This window comes from Zingiber officinale, chromosome 7A (assembly GCF_018446385.1).
Source record: "Zingiber officinale cultivar Zhangliang chromosome 7A, Zo_v1.1, whole genome shotgun sequence".
Classification (NCBI taxonomy): domain Eukaryota; kingdom Viridiplantae; phylum Streptophyta; class Magnoliopsida; order Zingiberales; family Zingiberaceae; genus Zingiber; species Zingiber officinale.
The window spans coordinates 52765806-52788145 of NC_055998.1; the positions used below are offsets into that span (position 1 = coordinate 52765806).

Sequence of the window (22340 nt, forward strand, 5' to 3'; positions counted from 1 at the left end):
CCTTCGAAATAAATAACGCGAGGCTGAAGCTTTATGCGGAGGCCTTCGAAAGGCTTAAGCACCACTTTAGGGAAGTCATCATCCAGAAGATACCCCGAGCGGAAAACTAGTCGGCAGATGAGTTAGCTAAGCTCGCGAGTTCAATATCACCGATCGTCATCCAACAACCCATAGAGCAGGTATCCTTGGTGGCGCATATCGACCGAATGGAGGGTCTCACCTTCCTGAGCGACTGGAGGACACCGATAATGGAATTCTTGAGCTCGGGGACCACACCGTCCGATCGGGAGGAAGCTCATTTGTTAAGGAGGAGAGCCAGCCGGTTCACACTCGTGGGAGGTCAACTCTACAAAAAGGCTTTCTCCCGTCCGCTCCTGAGATGTGTGAGCTTGGAAGACGCGGAATACATCCTCCAGGAAGTGCACCAAGGATCATGCGGAGGACATCCGGGCGGGCGATCACTTGCTAGGAAAGTCCTATTGGCCGGGTACTTTTGGCCAACCCTGCAAGAAGACGCCGCTCGGACTGTCGCAACATGCATTTCTTGTCAGAAGTTTCATTGCTTCTCTCATCGGCCGACGGAGGAAATGAAAGCGTCTGCGGTATCCTGCCCGTTCGACCAATGGGGTATGGATATTGTAGGTCCCTTCCCCATGGCGACCGGGCAGGAGAGATTCCTGCTAGTGGCAGTTGACTACTTCTCCAAGTGGGTCGAGGCCGAACCACTTACGAAGATAACCGAGCAGATGGTCAAGAAATTCATATGGCAACACATCCTCTGCCGGTTCGGCATTCCGCATCGACTCATTTCTGATAACAGACGGCAGTTCACGGGAAAGCAGCTCGGAAAGTGGTGCGAGGGCTATGGCATTGAGCAGCACTTCACGTCCGTGGCGTACCACCAAAGCAATGGTCAAGCCGAAGTAGCCAACCGGGAGATCCTTCGCATTCTTCAGGCTCGGCTCGACCATATGGGAGGAAGCTGGGTGGACGAGCTACCAGGCGTCCTATGGGCCATCCGCACGACCCCTAAAGAGGGAACGGGAGTAACACCGTTCCACTTGGTATATGGGGGTGAAGCGGTTGTCCCCGTGGAAGTCGGCGTGGAGTCTGTTCGAATACAGAACTACGACGAGGGCAATGCCGAGTGAAGGCAGCTGGAATTGGACCTGATCAACTAGGAGAGAGCCAAAGCCAACGTCCGACTGATGGCATATAGGCAAAGGATGAAGCAGAACTACAACCGCCGTGTGATCCCGAGAGCATTCCAGGTCGGTGATCTTGTGTGGAAAAAATTGAAGCCAGTCGGAGATGTGGGCAAGCTCGAAGCTCCCCGGGCAGGACCCTTCCGAGTCGTCGAAAAGCTCCGCTCGGGTGCCTATTATCTGGAGGATGAAGACGGACGACAACTGGATCGACCATGGAGCGCGAACCACCTCCAGCCTTACCGGGCGGGGTGAAAGGTGCGCCAATGTAATGTATGTTGTATACTTCCTGTTGGGCTGTATACTTGAAATGCAGGAGTAAAAAATCGAAAAATTAGCGCAAGTATAGGGCATCGTCAGCCGAATTGGAAGACCATCGAGCTCCGACGTTAAATATGGAGAGTCAGATCGGCGACTATAAACCCTCCGTCCGGAAGACCGTCGAGCTCCGACGTTAAATATCGAGAGTTAGACCGGCGACTATAAACCCTCCGGCCGAAAGACCGTCGAGCTCTGACGTTAAATATCGAGAGTCGGACCGGCGACTATAAACCCTCCGGCCGGAAGACCGTCGAGCTCCGACGTTAAATATCGAGAGTTGGACCGGCGACTATAAACCCTCCGGCCGAAAGACCGTCGAGCTCCGACATTAAATATCGAGAGTCAGACCAGCGACTATAAACCCTCCGGCCGGAAGACCGTGGACCTCCAACGTTAAATATCGAGCGGAATCAAGTCAACCCGAGCCTTAGCATCGGCCCATATCTCGGCAAGGGTCCCCTTCATAGTAATCATGTGCTCGTGCACACTTGGCCGAGCGAACTCGACCATAAGCTCCTCGGTAGGGAGATGCAGCGTGGCCCTGATCGTACGACTCCGGCCGGGAGTTGTGTAAGCAGATGCAGAATGGTCGGAGGCCGGAGTGGAGAACTTGGATAAAATAGTCAAGCGTTGAACTCGGCGAGGCACAGGAGGAATTGAGAGGGGGTCCGATCGAATGAGATCGCCTCAATCGCTGGGCCTTTGCCACGAGAAGCGTTTCCCTCTCGCTTAGGCGCCTGGATCGCGGAAGTGGTTGATCGTGGGGGAGTTTCCGACTGGCGACTTTTTTGACTAAGTGGGCGCTCTTCCTCCTGAATAGAACCTTCCTCTCGGACGGAAGGCTCTCGGCTAAAAGTTGCACCAACCGCTGGCTCTGGGAGAGAAGCCTGAGCGGCCGACTCCCCCGCATTCGTTTCGCTCTCTCCCTCATGAGAGCCGACCGGGGTGATGCCCTGTTGCTCCATCTCCTTGGCGGCTGCCGCCTCAAGTGCCTCGGCTTTCTACTTCAAGATACCGGCCATTATTGACTCCATAACAACATTTGCTGCGAAGGAAAAAGAAGAAAATCAGTTAGCAATCAAGGTGAAAGTTCAAGTAAAATTCTTACGAAAGCTGCTCGGAAGAGGAGTCCGGATCGGACTCAGACCAAATATGTACAGTACGCCCTACGGCAGAAACTTATTTATGTTGAGCTTCAGACCGACCAGCAGGTTGGCAGCCTGAAGATAATCCGGTCGGGTCTTGAACCGCTTTAACTCAGGAGAAGTGGGCGGTCCGACACGCCATTTGGTTAAGAAGGGAGCCCGCTCGGGGAGACGAAGATAGAAGTAATACTCCTTCCAGTGTTTATTGGAGGAAGGAAGTTTATCAAAAAAGACAAGGCCGGGTCGGGCTTGGAACATATAACTACCCGGTTCGGACTGTTTGGGATAATAAAAATAATAGAAGATCTCCAGTCGGAGAGGAATGCGGTGTATCTTGAATAACACCACAACACCGCAAAGAAGGCGGAAAGTATTGGGAACTAATCTTCCGAGCGGAATGCCAAAAAAGTTACAGACATCCACGATGAAGGGGTGAAGAGGGAACCGCAGACCGGCCACGAATTGATCGCGGAAAAAACAGATACCTCCGCGCGGTGGTTTGTTTGGCCGAGCGGAGGGTGAGGGTAAAACAAGTTCAAAATAGGATGGGATAGCAAAATCATTAAATAAAACCTCGGCATCACGCCGTGTAACACCCACGAAATTATAAGATAAGTATATGGGTACCATTTTCCTTTAGAGCATAGAAATAAAAAGAATGAGAGGAAAGGGAAAATAGAACCCAAAAATAGAATAAGAAGAGGTGAGGTCAAGGATTGAACCTTGAACCTCCCACAAATAATAGAGATAAATTGATGCATGATAACCACTAGAATAATGAATAATATATGGATAGAAAAGAATGAAATTTTAGTTAAAGGTGAGAAGAAAATAAAAGAAAACTAAGCAAAAGAGCAAGAGAAAACCAAGTTGCTTACTTCCTCTTCCTCTTGGTTAAGAGAAGAAGCAAGCAAAAGATAAATTGCCTACTTCCCTCCCTCTCTCTATTTTCGTGGGAATTAAAAGAATGAGGGAAAAGAGGAGTTGAGGGAATGAATGAAGACATGTTCATTTACAAAGGAATAAATTTGGATTGGGAGAAGAAAAACAAGAGATTAAATTCTTTTTCTTCCTCCTTCCTTCTCCTTCTTCATTCTTCACCGAAACCAAGAGCCCTTCCCTCTCCTTATTCCAAAAGCTAAGCTAAGTTCCTCTCCAAGAAAACTAAAGTTAGAGAAGAAGCCTTCAAGGTCTATCCCTTCCAAGCAAGAGAAGCAAAAGGAGGCACAAGAAGAAGAAGCTCTCTTCTTCCTTGGCACTTAGGATACTTTTTTTCCTTAGGAAAAACCACAAGCGAAAGGAGGTAAGTTTCCCTCACCTGTGGTACAATAGCTTGTGTATTTTTCTATGAGAATTGGTTGCCTAAAAACCTAGGATTCCTTCATGAAATTTTCGGCCAAGACAAGACCAAAAAGAAGGATCTAGGAAATGTAAAGACCTAAATTTTGACATGCTCAATATGCTTCGAGTCGTCACGAGGGTCAACGTAGCCTTTTTCTATAACTTCCCAAACATCATGAGCTCCAAGAAGTGCCTTCATCTTGATACTCCAATTGTCATAATTACTCGCTTTGAGTACTGGAACTTGGAAGGGAACCATACCTCCATTAGCCATAGATCTGATCAGAACACATATCTTCTTCTTTTCTTCTTTTCTTCATTTTATCTCCATAAAATTTTATCAACAAAAAATCAAATTTATTTTTCAACATTATCAAATGTTCATATGCTAGAATGGTTGGTTAGAACTTAGGGTCATGCCCTAGACTCTTGGCCAAACATGTATAAAGGAAATAGGTATGTTAAGACTCAAACCAAGCATGCTCCTTTTTGTTTTATGATATGTGCCTCATGATGAGAAAGTTATTAACATGATATGCTCATATGATGATTAAACTTTATTCCATGCTAATAAGTATTCGGCCATGATAGGATTAAGGGCCTAGAAAATTGTTAAACCTAAGCTAATCATGCCATGAACCTTCTTAAGACAAGTTATGAAATTAATATGACATGCTCATGTTGTTCCTTGAAATAATTGCTATGAAATTTGTTTAAGGTTCTCATGCTTTTATGACACTTGAACCCTAGCTTTGAGTCTTACAAGTCTCGGCCACAACATGTTTAAGGGCCTAGGAAACTTAGCACCTAACCTAATTATGCTCATGTTGTTCCTTGAAATAATTGCTATGAAATTTGTTTAGGGTTCTCAAGCTTTTATGACACTTGAACCCTAGCTTTAAGTCTTACAAGTCTCGACCACAACATGTTTAAGGGCCTAGAAAACTTAGAACCTAACCTAATTATGCTCATGTTGTTCCTTGAAATAATTGCTATGAAATTTATTTAGGGTTCTCATGCTTTTATGGCACTTGAACCCTAGATTCAAGCCTTACAAGTCTCGGCCACAACATGTTTAAGGGCCTAGGAAACTTAGAACCTAACCTAATTATGCTCATGATGTTCCTTGTAATAATTTCTATGAAATTGGTTTAGGGTTTCCATGCTTTTAGGACACTTGAAACCTAGTTCCAAGCCTTAAGGGTTTCGGCCACAACAAGTTTAAGGGCATAGGAAACTTGGAACCTAACCTAATTATGCTCATGATGTTCCTTGTAATATTTGCTATGAAATTGGTTTAGGTTTCACATACTTGAATGTTGTTTTTAACCCAATGTAATGATTGATAAGATTCGGCCATGATAAGATTTATAAGCTTAGGAAACCTAGAACCTAACCTAAAACAAGCTCATGATGTTTCTTTATGGTATATGATATGATATTGGTTTAGGGTTCACATGCTTGTATATTGATTTCTAACCTAAGTCATATCTATATGTTTCGGCCATTACATGACATTAGGGTTAGAAATCTAAATATGATTTTCCATGTATCTCACATGCAATGTTTTATAATGTGGTAAGAGCTTGTTATGCTTCTATGTTTAATTATGTATACTTATGATCTATGTATGTTGGTAACCCTTATGCTGTGCTGTGTGCTCAAGATATGCATGCTATTTATGATGAGCTGTGTGCCCAATTTATGCATGATATTATGATGAGCTATGTTCCCAAATTATGCATGGTATTTATGATGAGCTGTGTGCCCAAACTATGCGTGTATTTATGTGCTGTGTGCCCAAATTATACATGCTATTATGATGAGCTGTGTGCCCAAATTCTGTATGATATGATATGTTAAGAAATATGATGTGCATGAAAAAGATAAGAACCATGATATGTATGACATGCTACTTTACTTTATAAGGCTTGGACCAAGGGTGGGCTCCATAAGCGCCCCGGGGTCGATAGACTATGAAACGGGCCTCGTTAGGGATGGGCTCCTAAGTGCCCCTAGGTCGATGGACTAAGAAACGGGCCTAGTATGTATGCCTTGTAGGGTTCAAGACTTGCTACCTTGGACCTACATAGGACGCGCACATTTATGTATGTGGTACAAGCCGGGGCCCTAATCATGTTATGATTATGTTTAAGTATGTATGTAATAAGTTTTCAAAGGACATGTTGCATATATTATTGCATGAATCATGTTTTTGAAAGTCATCTCGCATAACACTTTATGATTATGTTACGATATACCATGATGCTTATAAGTATGACAGGTTATGTTAGGATGAACTTTATGATTATGTTATGATATGCTATGACCATGATTATGATATGCTAGGATGCACTTTATGATTATATCATGATATGCTATAATGCTTATGATTATGTTATGTTATGCTAGGATGAACTTTATGATCATGTGACATGTTATGTTAGGATGAACTTTATGATTATGTTATGATATGCTATGATCATGATTATGATATGCTATGATGCATGTTATGATATGCCATGATACCTTACAATTATGTTATGATATGATGCTTCTATATATGATATGATGAGTTATCTTTATGCTTTATGCCTTGGAGATTTAGTTATGCTATACGATTTTTGTGAGTAGGAAAGGATCTTACTGAGCCTTGTGTGCTCACAGCTTACTTTCCTTGTACCACAGATAAGGGCAAAGAATGGATGTACTCATGGAGCAGCAGGAGGGGGCAAGAAGGACGTGTGTAGTAGTGACTCGGTTAAAGAGAAAGACCTGCTTCTAGTTAATAAGAATTATATTTATGTCGTTCTTTTATAACTCCATGACATTTCATCATGCTCTTTGGTATTATGGTTTCAAATTTATGTTAAGCATGTTATGTGACTCATATGATAGGTAGTTAGTGATGATGATTTGAAAAGTAAAGAAAAAGTTTTAAAGAAAAAAAATTATACTATAGATAAGACTTCCGCTGTTTTAAGAAGAAAAGATAAGTAACCCCCGTCAGCTTAAGCAGGAAGGGGCGGGGCGTTACACGCCGATCGAATCACGACTCCATGGTAGTATACCATGGGCGGAGAGCTAGGTCCGGGGGCTGAGAAGAATTGACCATTGTCCGAACGGGCGAAACCACAAAAGGCGAGGAAAGGCAAATGACAGAAGGAAGAAGATGACAAACAATATAGCGACCAGAAAGCGAGAACTCGGCAAAAAACACGAGGATAACAGAGAAGGGGTAAGGACCTGACAAAGAAGCTGAGGATCGAAAGGAGGAGGCTGGAGATTGCCGGAAACAGAAAAGAGGGATCACCAGAAGTCTGAAACGCCAGAGGAAGCTGTGGAGCACGAGAAGGCACAGATGCGCCTCAGTCTCGTCGTACACCACGCCACCGCCGTACGATGACGGCAGCAGCGCCATGTGGCATTCGGCTACTAGAGTGCATTTAATGAGCGCGTGCTCGGCCTTAATGACGGAGATTGGCACAAATTCCGAGGAGAACTGAGGGAGGGTGGCGTTGACTGAGGCCGTAGCTACTCCCACACGCGCCGAGCGGAGGATGGTTTCTTGGATGTGCCGCTCGGCGCTACGGGCGTCCAGTCAGTCGGACTATGCGCCTCCTTCGACTAGACTTGAAGGGGAGGCAAGTGATCCGGCAGTAAGGTCGAGGGACCCCCTCTGGAGGGGAGTCAACGCCACGTGGAGGTCAAAAGGCAAAATGGTCAACCTAAGGTCGGGACGATCGGATAGGAGTAGGGTTAACAGGCCGACCGGCCGCGCGAGTCCGAGCCGAAATCAATAACCCCCCTGACAGGAGTCCGGTTTCCGACGCTCAAGGTGAAAAGGGTAGTCGGGCCGAGCGGGTAGTCTGCTCAGCCAAGGCATAAAGCAGCATGGGCGGGAATAAGCTCGTCCGAGCACGCAACTGGGAATCTTCCCAGTCGGACCAATACCTATGCCCGGTCGGGAGTAATGTGCTGGCCGAACAGCTGGACGCTTGGCGCGAAGAAAGGAGACCAGATGACAAAGGGAATAGTGGGAGCATCATTCTCAGAAACACCTGTCACTTACAACAGGTATGTTCAACGACCAGGCTATAACGTAGAAGCCTAAGATAGAATGGTCTGTCGTCCCATCAAAGAGGTGCTCGAACTGTAGTAGTATGGTGTCAGGCATGCTTTGCTGGCAAACCCATACCGAGGTAAGGTGAGGTACACGTGTATGCCTCGATGAGAGTGCAGAAGCCTCCCCATAGCTCTATATATAAGAGCGCCCCAGACTTCACAGGAGGTATGCAATCTCTGATTCTCAATGCCACTTTTTCGCTTGCCTCTTTCCTGACTTGAGCGTCGGAGGGTCGTCGCCGGGAAACTCCTCCCGGCCCGACTTCTTTACAGGTAGCGGCGGAGATCCATATCACCAGCCGGAGACAGCGGAGAGCGCCACGTTCCCAGCGTCCATCCACTCATCACTCGGACAGGATCAAAGAACAATACCTCTGTTATTATGGAAGTGTGTACTCTTAATCATGATATAATAACAAGCAGATATACTTAGTATTTATTTCTTTGATTTATCAAAGGGTGCGATTTAGCTCGTTAAATCAATAGGCACGATATGTTGGGAAATGATATTATTTATATGGTGTGTTGTTGATTATAAAATGAAACTATGTCCTAGTAATCTAGGTTGATGATACCCCCTTGAGGAGCTCATAAGGATTGTCATGTAAACCCTGCAGGTAGACTTAGTCTGACATGATGATAAGGTTGAGTGGTACTGCTCTTGGAGCTAGATATTAATTAAGTGAGTTGTCAGTAACTTATTTAATTAGTGGACATTCAATATCTTAAACACAGGGAGACTAACACACTCATGATAAGAAGGAGCCCATATAGTAATATGGGATTGGTGCGGTAGTGCAATAATAACTCTTTAGTGAAATGAGATATTATTGATGAACTTGAGTTGGGTGTTTGGGGCGAACATGAGAAGCTCAAGCTTATCGGGAGACCAAAACCAATCCTTCCTCTCGGTCCCTATTGTAGCCTCTTATTTATAAAGTCTTATATCCACCCAAACTCAACTTCTTACCCAACTTGTGTTAGGTGGCCAACCAAGCCAAGCTTGGAGCCCAAGCTAGGGCCGGCCAAACCAAGGTTAGATGGGTTCAAGTTGTGGCTGGCCCTAGCTTGGAACACAAGCAAGGGTGGCCGACCACATTGAATTCAAAAGGAAGTTTTATTTTGTAAAATCTTTTCTTTTATAGAGATCCATTAAAAGGCTTAAAAAAGATGATTTTTATATAAAACTTTCCTTTTTTAGACCGGTCATAAAAAGAAATAAAAGGAAGTTTTTATTTTGTTGAAAACTTTCCTTTTATGTTGGTTTTAAAAGAGAGTTTTAAAATTTTAAAATCTTTCCTTTTATAGCTTTCTACAAAGGAATAAAAGAGAGATTTGAAATCTTTCCTTATTTGTAGTTATCTATAATGTGAAAGAAAGATTATAATTTTTAGATAAAACTTTCCTTTCTTGAAACCATGTTTTATTTTAAATCTTATCTTTTATAGATATCCATAAAAGAATTTAAAAGAGAGAGATTTTAATTTATAAAACATTTCTTTTAGAACTATCCACAAATGGGATTTTTTAAAGAGAGATTTTAATTTTTGTTTAAAATCTTTCCTTGCTTGGAGAACAAGCATGTGGCCGGCCATGACAAGAAGAAGAAAAGGAAGTTTTAATTTTTTTTGTTTTAAAACTTTCCCTTTTAGTCATTGGCAAGGAATATAAGGATGTTTTAATTATGTTTAAAACTTTCCTTATTTTCCAAGACCAAGGAATATAAAAGAGAGGGTAGAGGTGCCTCACCTCAAAACAATACATCTTCTATTCCTCTCCTCTCTTCCTTGGTGGTGGTCGGCCCTTACTCTTTCTCTCTTCTCCTTTATTTTCCCTCTTGGTGGTCGGCGGTATATTGGTGTGGAGATCCATTGATGGTCAGTTGCTTGAAGGAGAAGAAGAAGAGAAGGAGGTTCTCTTGTCTAGCATCCCTTGGAGGAAAGTTGGTGACCGAACTTCATCATCTCTTGGAGAAAGTTGGTGGCTGAAACTTGAAAGGAAGAAGAAGGCTTGGGTGGATTCTCTCCTTGGTAGATCGTCACCCACACGACGCCCGAGATAAGAAGAGGAATACAATAGAAGATCAAGAGGTCTATAAGTTACAAGAGGTATAACTAGTTATTAGTTTCCTCATCATATCTAGTTCATCTTTTGTATAGATCTTGAAAAACCACACACAAGAGGTTATCAATTTTAATTATCATTTTTTTTTGATATTTGTTTCAATTTCATGTTTCTATAATGTGTTTTTATTGAGGCCTCTATTATTAAACCTAGTTTACTGTGAGAAGTTTAAATATCTGATTTCTTTGAAAGGCTTTGTCTAGGCAGTGGTGGATGATCCCATACCCAAGAAGGCCTAATGCCTCATCATGTTTGACCTGGAAGCCGATCCTTGAAATAGATATTTGATCAACTTCTATAATATGGTTTAACTTATGAAGATCACATCGGTAGAACTTGAAGTAAGAATGTTAAGTTTCATTCCCAATTCAAGTTTATCTGCTAAAGGGAAAATTTAGATTAATAATGTTAAGCATCGTTTACAATCCAAATTTAACTTTAACTTATGGTTCTTGACTACGCATCTTGTTAGTGTTTATTGGAGTCTCTTGCACTTTATCAAGTTCAACCATACTCCCACTTACTTCCTGTAAGAGAAATTTTTTCACTAGGAAGGTAGCATGTCTTGAAACAAACACCTTTTGTTCCAAGGGGTGATAGAATTGGTAACCTTTAGTTTCCTTAGGGTATCCAATAAATAAACACTTATCAGACTTAGCATCCAACTTGTTGATATAGTCCTCTTCACATAAGTAGGACATCCCCATATCTACAAATAAGATATGAGGGGTTTCTTACTAATCCATGTTAACGATCCGCAAGTGTACGGATATGTTGTCAGTAATAAAGAAAGATATCGTATCCACAAGGGCTGGTATAGCCACTAAAGATATCTCAAAATGAATTAACTAAACAACTAATCAATTGATTTATAACAACTAAGTGCAACTATAGAAAGTAAACCATAAAAGTAAAAGCATAAAAACAGGGTTAAGGGCTATGATAAAAGGTTGTTCTAGGAGTTTTGGTTTCTTTGTAATATTATTCAATGTAAATGATCTACCAAATCTTATTCCTCAATTTTCTTTCATTTGTAGAAGATTGTCGATTCTATCTTGCAATAGACAGCCGGCCTAGAACCAAAGTTTATATCTAATGTGATCAATTAGGAATGATTCCTATGATGTCCTTACACGGGCTTGACTGTCACGTTCGTCCCTCAGATAATCAACATAGAAATTCATTACTTCTCAACCATATCAAGATATAAAGATTAATGCATACAATCTATCCTATCCCCTTGAATGTCCTTATTTCCCCTTCAAGATTATCCCTCAATCGTCCTTACACGGGCATGTCTATCACATATACCCCTCGGATAATCGAATGAGGGATTACCTTTACAAGATCCACAAGACACTCAAACATTCAATCAAGTATGGTAATTAAGTATAATCACATCAATCCACACGAGATCAAATAGATACAAAACAAGAACATATCATAGAAATAGGAAATGGGCAAATCCACAAGAGTTTACATCAAATCATATTACAAATACTCCCTCCATCCTAGAACAAAGAGATATAATCCATAGAACAATGAAAGAAATCCAAAGACAAGAAAATTGCAAGCATCTTGATCCCAAAACCCAAGAAGATAAAGGGCAGAAAAGCTTATCTACGATGAAGAACCGTCTTCGGATCCAATCCTCATTCCAGGAGTTGATTCGTTGAAGATCCGCCTTTAGATCGGTGAAAAATCCCTCCAAGAAGGTGAGGAATTGCACCAAATCTTGCCCTCTCCCAAAAGGGAGAACTCCCATTCAAATGATGCAAGAAACCCTTATATAGGGCAGAACTTTTGGGTGCCACACAGCCCCGAGACTAGGCCGTGTGTGAGACACGACCTTGATCATTCCCTTCACTGGCCATCTCACACAACCGTGTAGTGCACACGGTCGTGACATGCTCTGCCACTGCCCTCCTTGCACGGCTGTGTAGATCTACTCCACCTGTGCTGCCTCTGGTTCTGGAACTCATGCACGGCCATATCTGGGACATGACTAGGCCTTGTTTAGCTTCTGGGAAAATTGCACGGCCGTGTAAATCTACACGGCCATGTACTACTTTGGCTCTAGTAGGCTTGCACGCCTGTGTCTGGGACACGACCATGTACTTCTTTGTCTCTACAAATGTGACACGGCCATGTCATGGGCATGTGGTTCTCACACACCCCTTGCATGGCCATTGCACACCCCTTGTCTTGGCCCTTGTCATAGCTCTAAATGGCCATGTTTCATTGCAACGTCTTTTACACCATCAATATTGGGTTTCCTCTAGTTAAAGTCTTCATCAAAGTTGTAGATCTTGAAGTTATCTACAAATTGGTATAATGAACATTCCAAAATTCCAACCGAGCACAAAGTTATGGTCATTTTACTTTTGGTCTACAGTGTTGAAAATTCCACACGGCCTTATCACGACCATGTGACATTCACACAACCTCAACATGCCCCCCACATGACCTCCACACTGCCATGTGGTTTCCACACAGCCAAAACCTGCAAAGATTAAGTTTTTGCATGCCCGTGACATTCTGGAAGCTCTAGACTTCATTCAAGCTCCATTTTTGCTCCAAATCATGTCCTATCAATCAAAACAAGCAAAGAGCAGATCTCTGAATAGAATATAATGGAAGTATGACATTACAATGAAATATAGTGCAATAAATATAGATTATGCTAATAAAATACAAGTAGATGTGCATCAAGACATACATAAAAGAGTATATAATCTACGCACATCACACCCCCAGACTTAAACCTTTGCTTATCCTCAAGCAAAATCCACAATCTAGATTCATGTGGTTAAATAGTGTATCATAATATCTAGCAAATTAATCTAATCCTATCAGATGATTTTATTGGTGAGCAAGATACAAAAGTAGTTTGAGTATGACCTAAGTAGTAGTCCTCCGTGCTCAGTGCAATAGTGGCCTAAATTTTTCAAGTTTCAATCCCTAAGTCTAGTCAAGTCGTCATAAAATTGTGTTCCTTATGCTTCTGGCGATAGGCACTTACCTGCCACACGCAAGGATCATTCCCCATAAAAATACTATGCATCGTCTACACAAGCTCTCAAAGGAATACTCAGTATCAAGAGAAGCATAGCATTCATTTCCCCAATAACCTAACTCGGTCTCAAAGGGGTGAATTACTAGTTTCCAATCACGATAACTATTTTTTATCCCTTATTTTTTTCTTTGAATGTTTTCAAAGTATCAAACTTGAACAAACTTTCATTTTTTTCTTGGGATTGATTTTTCCAAATGAGCTTACATGATCTGAGTTTATCCAATAACCAAAATGTAGTTGAGAGGTCACCATAGAAGCACAAGTACTAGTCCAATTCTATGAATCATGACTATTTTAGAGTTATCAACCATCAAAAATAGGCATCGTATATAGAGTTCCTAAAACAAGGCCAATACTTAAACTCTTATAGTAAAAACATTGCTCACTTCATGCTATCATAGATAGAAAAAGATAGATACTAAACATAATAGCACCATAAGTAACCAATAAACCACATGGAATCTAGAATAAACGTGCTAGTATTTTGCAATCAGGACAAACAAATATGATGCGATGAATGATGCAACTAGCAAATTTTATTAGGCAAAAAGAAATGAGAAAACTAAACCAAATGCATCTAATGCATCCCCCCAGACTTAAACTTTTCATTATTCCAATGAAAACTAAAAATAATGTGGAGGAGATTAAAAGGAAGAGAAGTTACCAAATGATGCGTGCCAAATGTCCATGTCATGAACTTCTCCATCATGTAGTTGCACTTCTCCTAATCTTTGAGTCCCATAAAAGAAAATAGACAACAAAAATTAAGTAGAGGATACAAATTTATTATAAAGAAAGAAATGAAACTAGAAAGAAACTAAAGATATGAATGAAAAGAAGATTGAAGAACTTGGGTTGCCTCCCAAGAAGCGCTTGTTTAAGGTCATTAGCTCAACCACCTCATAAGATTCATCTAAATCTCTCTCTTAGAGGGGTAAGATATTTCAACACCCTCCTACCGAGGGCTATTATTATGGAGGGAGCTTCCAATATAGGAATTACAAAATGAAGTATTGCTCTCTCCATCTTTGTCTTCTTTGAAGTTCTCTCAGGTGATCGAAGACGGTTCAGTGTGAGCTTCCAATTATTAGCCCAAGTGAAATCTACAAATGCAAAGAAAATATAAATCTCCCACAAACATATTAGATAAGATAGAGCCATAACCATATTAAGATAAGCAGAATAAGAAATAAAAACTGAATCACATACAACAAAATCAATGATAGGTACCTCTATAAAATTTTCCAAAAGATCACAAGAAATACTAACATTACTTTGTTGAGAGATACCTGAAATTTCTAAACATGTAGATGTGACTTCCTCTGAATCAAATGATGGTTCTAGCTCTGGCTCAGGTGTTGATGATATCGTTGATGGTGATTCTTGAGACTCTGCTAACTCTGCAAAAGTCCCTACACATTGTTCGACAACATGATCAATTCTTAAAACCCTAAGGGTTTTGTGGACAAAGGTGGTGATCCTTGAGATGCTGCTTCCACAACACAGCTCCCTACATATTCTTCCATATCATCATCATCAACAACACATACATCAAAAAATAAACCAATATCTATATCCTCAATAGGAGAATCAATAACAAGAGGATCAATAACTTCACTTGCAATTTTAAATTGATCTATCACATCACATTCATCATCTGAAAATTTAATGTCACTATAACACCGTATAAAATTTGAAGGCGGATCTGAAAACTTATTTACCACTGCATTATCAATAAAATCTTCATCTGAAGAGTCCTCATCTTCACATGCATTCAAAAACCTGCACTCAACCATATTAGTGTCACAGGATTTGCCGAAGTCTTTATTTTCATTGACCCCCACTAACCTTTGTGGAAAAGGAACCCTTAGTGAAGGTCCTGGGAAAGATTAAACTTCCTTTTTCCAAATTCCTTTTGAGCTTTTGGAGGAGGTCCAACTTGCTTATCTTGTGTTGGTGTGATCAATAACCCAACATCATCACACTTTTCACGAGATCTTGTCTGCGAAAGAGGGAGATCTCCTTTAAATCATTTTGAAATAATACTTTCAATCTTTGCCCCCAAATGTTTGAACTCCCCGTTCTGTGACTTATGATTCTCAAGACTCATGATGGTTGAGTTACAATTTATTTGACAGGCTCTATAGCATTTATGGCTTGCACTTCATGAATGCTTGAGGGAAATTTCAACCGACTTATGTTTGACCATTTATGGAGGTTCAATGTCACTTGATCAATTAACATATATGCTTCATCTACACTTTTGTCCATAAAAGATCCTCCAGCTGATGAATCCAATAAACTCTTATCTGAGAAAGGAATTCCCCCATAGAATATATGTAGAATCAATCATTTTTCAAAACCATGATGAGGGCACTATCTTTGAAGACTCTTGAATCTATCCCAAGCTTCAAATAATGATTCTCCAAATGCTTGAGCAAAATTTGTTATGCAATTCCTCATATACACTATTGTGCTTGGAGGGAAAAATGATTTAGAAATTTCTTCTCCAATTGCTCCCAACTTGTGATACTTTGAGGATGGAGAGAATATAACCAAGTCCTTGCATTAGCCTTGATACTGAAAGGAAATGCTATCAATTGAACTGCATCTACTGACACTCCTTCACATTTCACCATATCACAAATCTCTAAAAATGTTTCAAGATGCAGATAAGGACTTTCTGATACTTCTCCTCCAAATTTGTGACCTTGTATCATGAAAATTAACTCTGGGTTTAGTTGGAAACTTTCTGCTTCAATTTGAGGTTGCATAATGGGAGATAAAAATCTTGTAGAAAAGGGTGCAGAAAAATTTCTCATGGCCCTGCATGACATGTTAAAGCTCATGGATATTCAAGAAAAAGTTATTAGACGGAAAAAAATTGAAGAATCAAAGACAAGAAATCAAATGCAATATGAAAAGAAAGAAAGAAAATGCAGAATTTAAATTGTAAGAAAGAAAGTGCATAATGAAAACAAGAAAGAAAAGACAAGAGGAAAAAGAAAAGTGTCTAGAATAATTCATATGCTAATCAACTAATGTGTTTATAAGTTCTTGTAATTCTTGATGCCTTTACGAGGTTTGATCTTCTCATACACAAGAACAATATTGCAAGATATGTTTACAAAAGAAAAGTAGAGAAGAATTTAGATCAAAAGAAAAATAGAGAAAAGCTAGACTAGAATGCTAGAAATCAAGAATGTAGAATTTGAATTAGAATTAGAATTGCAACAAAACAAATTGTCAAGAAGTAGAAAGATATGTAAAAATTATGAAAACAGAACTCTAAAGATTAGTTACAACTTTGCTAATGAAAAGAAAATAAAAGTTATGTTTAGTCTAACTCAATTGATAATCTCTAATGTTATAACGCAGTCCCCGGTAGCGACGCCAAAACTTGTTAACGATCCGTAAGTGTACGGATGCGTAGTCAGTAATAAAGAAAGATATCGTATCCACAGGGACTGGTATAACCACTAGAGATATCTCAAAATGAATTAGCTAAACAACTAATTAATTGATTTATAACAACTATGTGCAACTATAGAAAGTAAACCATAAAAGTAAAAGCATAAAAATAGGGATAAGGGCTATGATAAAAGGTTGTTCTAGGAGTTTTGGTTTCTTTGTAATATTATTCAATGCAAATGATCTACCAAATCTTATTCCTCAATTTTCCTTCATTTATAGAAGATTGTCGATTCTCTCTTGCAATAGACAATCGACCTAGGACCAAAATCTATATCTAATGTGATCAATTAGGAATGATTTCTATGATGTCCTTACACGGGCTTTCCTGTCACGTGCACCCCTCGAATAATCAACATAGAAATTCATTACTTCTCAACCATATCAAGATATAAAGATTAATGCATACAATCTATCCTATCCCCTTGAATGTCCATATTTCCCCTTCAAGATTATCCCTCAATCGTCCTTACACGGGCATGTCTATCACATATACCCCTCGGATAATCGAATGAGGGATTACCTTTACAAGATCCACAAGACACTCAAACATTCAATCAAGTATGGTAATTAAGCATAATCACATCAATCCACACGAGATCAAATAGATACAAAACAAGAACATATCATAGAAATAGGAAATGGGCAAATCCACAAGAGTTTACATCAAATCATATTACAAATACTCCCTCCATCCTTGAACAAAGAGATCTAATCCATAGAACAAGGAAAGAAATCCAAAGACAAGAAAATTACAAGCATCTTGATACCAAACCCCAAGAAGATAAAGGGAAGAAAAGCTTATCTATGATGAAGAACCGTCTTCAGATCTAATCCTCGTTCTCGGAGTTGATTCGTTGAAGATCCACCGTTAGATCACTGGAAAATCTCTCCAAGAAGGTGAGGAATTGCCCCAAATCTTGCCCTCTCCCAAAAGGGAGAACTCCCATTCAAATGATGCAAGAAACCCTTATATAGGGCAGAAATTTTGGGTGCCAGATGACCCTGAGACTAGGCCGTGTGTGAAACACGACCTTGATCATTCCCTTCACTGCCCATCTCACACGACCGTGTAGTGCACACGGCCGTGACATGCTCTACCACTGCCCTCCTTGCACAGTCGTGTAGATCTACACGACATGTGTTGCCTCCTATTCAAGAACTCATGCACGGCTGTGTCTGGGACACGACCAAGCCTTGTTTATCTTCTGGGAAAATTGCACGGCCATGTAAATCTACACGGCTATGTACTGCTTTAGCTCTGGTAGGCTTGCACGGGCGTGTCTGGGACACGACCATGTACTGCTTTGGCTCTGCAAATGTGACACGACCATGTCATGGGCATGTGGTTCTCAGACACCCCTTTCATGACCCTTGCACACCCCTTACACACCCCTTGTCATGGCCCTTGTCATAGCTCTAAATAGCTATGTTTCATTGCAGCATCTTTTACACTATCAATATGGGGTTTTCTTGTTAGTTAGAGCCCTAGAGCCAATCATATGATGATTGTTGTATGGACTCATTGTATCATATTCCTATGTATATAAAGGTATTTGTTTTGGTTATTATACTTACTTGTATTGGTGTCAAATAACTAAGTATAATAGCGTTCTTGAGTAGAAGGTTCTTACCTATATCAATCGATTGGTTGAATCGATAGTGAGATGATATAAGGAACACTAATCTTAATCATTCCTAGTCAACTATTAACATTCAGGGACAATGTTAATGTGATGAGACTAGCATGTAGGTCAACTCGATGACTTGATCTCACAAGTCATAGATATAGAGATATCAAGTTGACACATGGATATGTATTGGAGAATGTATACTGAATGACCTGCCATGAGAAAGTATCAGAGATCATTATATGAGTGTCATATAGTTTCTCATGTAGCTATTAGTATGACTATTAGTCCTTGGACCTGAAGTCACCATGGTTCCCTACATAAGGAGTTGCATACTTTGGCTTCGTCAAACGTCACCCGTAACTGGGTGGACTATAAAGGCGATTACTGGGTATGTAACAAATTATGCGGAGCGATGTGAGTGATGTAGATGGGATCTATCTCTCCTATATAATGAGAGTGACATCGTTATTCTTGATAGAGTGATATAACTAAGTGCATGGTCATGCCCAAATGAGTCAATATGAGATATTGAGCTCATTAGATTATAGTTAGTCTACTTGGAGTTCATGATTTAGATTGATCAGAGGATGACACCATCTATGCCTCAAATTGATTAACCTAGATGTCAAGGATAGAAGGTCACTTGTCATATATTGTGAAGAGTCACAATTAGTAGTCACAAGGTGATGTTGGATCTCAACATTCTTGTAACTTGGGTAGCAATGATGTATTGCTAGATGTCACTCATTGTTTATGTTTCTAAATAAGATTTAGAAACATTGCCAACGTTACAAGAACCTATTGGGTCACACACAAAGAACAAGTGGATGGAGATTTGGTTCATATGATAAACCAATTGAATTAGGTTCATGTGATGAATTAAAATTGGATTAAGAGTAATCCAAAGTAGACTTATTGAGTTAGACTCAATTAGATTCAATTGTTGAATGAGTCTAATTTAAAGATGATTCATTGAGTCAATTTATATTAATGAATTGAGATTCATTGAATTGAAATTGACTTGAATCAAAGGTTGGATTTAACTCACCTAAGAAGAGAAGTGGTCAAGTTTGACTTGACCAAAATAGGAAGTTGAAACATCAAGTTTGACTTGGCCAAATGCCACATCATGAAGGTTGACTCTTCCTACATGGCATGACTAGCCTTGCCACATCATCTCCACATCATCAAAGGAGATCAAGAGGCATGGAATGTCAAGATTCAAAGACCCTTGGCATTCAATGTGTGGTCGGCCACATAAAGGAATATGAGTTTCATTTGTGGTATTGATTTTGGTGATTGAATGCTTCTTCCTCCTTAGCTCTCATCTTGCTCCTTCTCCTCTCTTGCCCGAGAGCTCCAAGCAAGGCAAGAAGGTTAGTGAGTTTTAGTTCCAAGAAGAAAGATAGAGTGATAGTCACATAGAAGAATAAGAAGAGTGTTTGAGATTCATTCTATCTTTTCATTACTCTATCTTCTTCTTCCAATCCCATCCGAGAGCCCTAGGAGAGATAGCACACTTGTGGTGTTCTCTTCTTCATCTAGAGTGGTTTGAGAATCACTTCTTGTTTGTGTGGATACTACTAGAGGTGTGTACACTTGAACACACTCGAGATCCGGCAACACTTGGATGAGCGGGATTTGCGAAGGGCTTCGCTTCAAAGGTATAAACCCTAAATATGTAGATATAAAGTAGATCTAGGATTAGAAAACTTAAACATGTAAAAATTTTAATATTCGCACGGATCCGGTGGCATGGGATTTCGATGTTTCCGCAACGCAAAAAGTAGTTTTTGAGGCTCGAAAATCCCAACAGTGGTATCAGAGCCACGTGCGAAGTGTTGGATCGAAAGCGCTAGAGGGGGGGTGAATAGCGCTCGCGGGTATTTCATGTTTTTCGGAAATCGTTTGAGTAATTTAAATGCAGTGGAAAGTAAATGCAAACACACAGAAGATACAGTAGAATTACTTCATTCGAAGCCTAGCTCGACTCCTACTCGAAGGCCCGCAGTCCTTGACTGCTTTCGATGGGCAACAACTATAGGTTCATTAAATGATTACAATTTGAAGTACAATAATTAATAACAATAAAATATACCGACGACAATGGAAAGATGGAAGAACTGAGTTCCGGGTCGTCGAGATGATATTGCAGCACTTCGGGATCGACTTGTTAGCAGCAGGAAGTAGAAAGTTTGCTTCTGTGATTGATTATCGAAGCTACACCCCAAGGCTCCTTATAGCTCTGAAGACGCTGATCCAGATCCCCAAGTCTCGGGATCAGTTTTGACCTGAAGCGGATCGGTCAACCGATCATCATGTTCGGTCGACCGATCGAATGATCTCCACCGCATCTGATCCGTCGATCTGTCACTCCGCTTCGATCTGGTCAAACTCTATCCCTAGGTTCGGTCGACCGATCCCAGGGTCTGGTCGACCGATCAGTCTCCTCTGACCCCCACACCTCGGCTTGATCCAGTCGACACCTATCCCAGGTTTGGACGACCGATCCCTGGTCGAGCCCGGTCCAACTTCTGGAGACATGATCTGTTAGCTTGGAGGTTCGGTCGACCGATCCCAAGGTTCGGTGGACCGATCCCGGTCACTTCTAACTCTACATAAAAATGTTAGTTACCTGCAAAACAGAGTTAGAACACAAAAGATAATATATAGAAATAAATTTGACAGTCACCAGACTGTCCGGGTCTGACTTCGAGTTTCCGACTGGAAACCCTAGGTTGACCCGACGCCTACTGTTCCCTCTACGGGGAACACGTCCTCACCTACTCCACTCGGGAGATTTACTTGATGTCAGTCCAGTCCTCCAGACTGACTGGACTTTTGCTCAGCGTCCGATGTTTCCGGTCTTCATGCTGGATGTTCGGTCCTCGACCCATTCAGACTTCTACCTGGTTCGCGACACCAGGATTTTAACCTAGGGTTACCACCCCCTAGGATTTTTGCCCGAAGCGCCGACCCGCTAAGACTTCCCACATAGGGTTACCACCCCCTATGACCTAGGGTTACCACCCCCTAGGGTTTTTCCTTGCCTAACCGCATCTAGGACTTTTCTCCACCTAGGGTTACCACCCCCTAGGACCTAGGGTTACCACCCCTTAGGGTTTTCACCTGCCTAACCATAGTTAGGAATTTCCTGAAACACTCAATCATACACATTAGATAACAATTAAACTTAACTTTGAATCCCTTTGTCATTATCAAAACTAAGGTTCGATTGTCCGATGCTTCCCGCACCAACAATCTCCTCCTTTTTGATTATGGCAACCGGAATTCAAAGTTAAAGAAAAAAAATGCAATAAAGGTAAATATAAAAGAGTATAAGCATGAAAAAAACCTAAGCACATTGAAGCTCCCCCTTAATGAAAACTCCCCCTTTAACTGATTTCTAAAAGAGTATAAGCATAAATAAAACCTATGCACATTGAAGCTCCCCCTTAATGAAAGCTCCCCCTTTAACTGATTTCTCTTAGTTTTGAATTTAGTTTCCTTTTATTTTCCTTTGAATTTCCTTATACTCTCCCTCTTTGCCATATATCAAAATAAAGAGGGGAGTAAAAATCGAGTACTGAAGTAAACACTTAGCTTTGCAAAGTAATTTTCTTACAAACATTAAAGTCTAAGTGTTTCTTTTAAAAATTTCTTCTAAACTCTAAGTTTAAGAAATAATTTTAAACTATTAAGAAATAATTTTCAAAGTATTTTTCAAATAAGTTTTGAAATTAATATTCAAGGGATTTTTAAAGTAATTTTGAAATTAATTTTAATGATTTTACAAATAATTTTTAAAATTAATTTTCAAAGGATTTTACAAATAATTTTGAAATTAATTTTCAAAGGATTTTTAAAGTAATTTTGAAATTAATTTTCAAAGGATTTT

The 22340-nt window shown here is 40.5% G+C and overlaps 1 non-coding gene across 1 annotated transcript; it reads left to right on the forward strand.

Moving 5' to 3' along the window:
* Window positions 1-15696: 15696 nt before the first annotated feature.
* Window positions 15697-15802, forward strand: LOC122003158. The gene has a single exon (XR_006117826.1). It is a non-coding gene; the product is annotated as a small nucleolar RNA R71 (small nucleolar RNA).
* Window positions 15803-22340: the final 6538 nt, after the last annotated feature.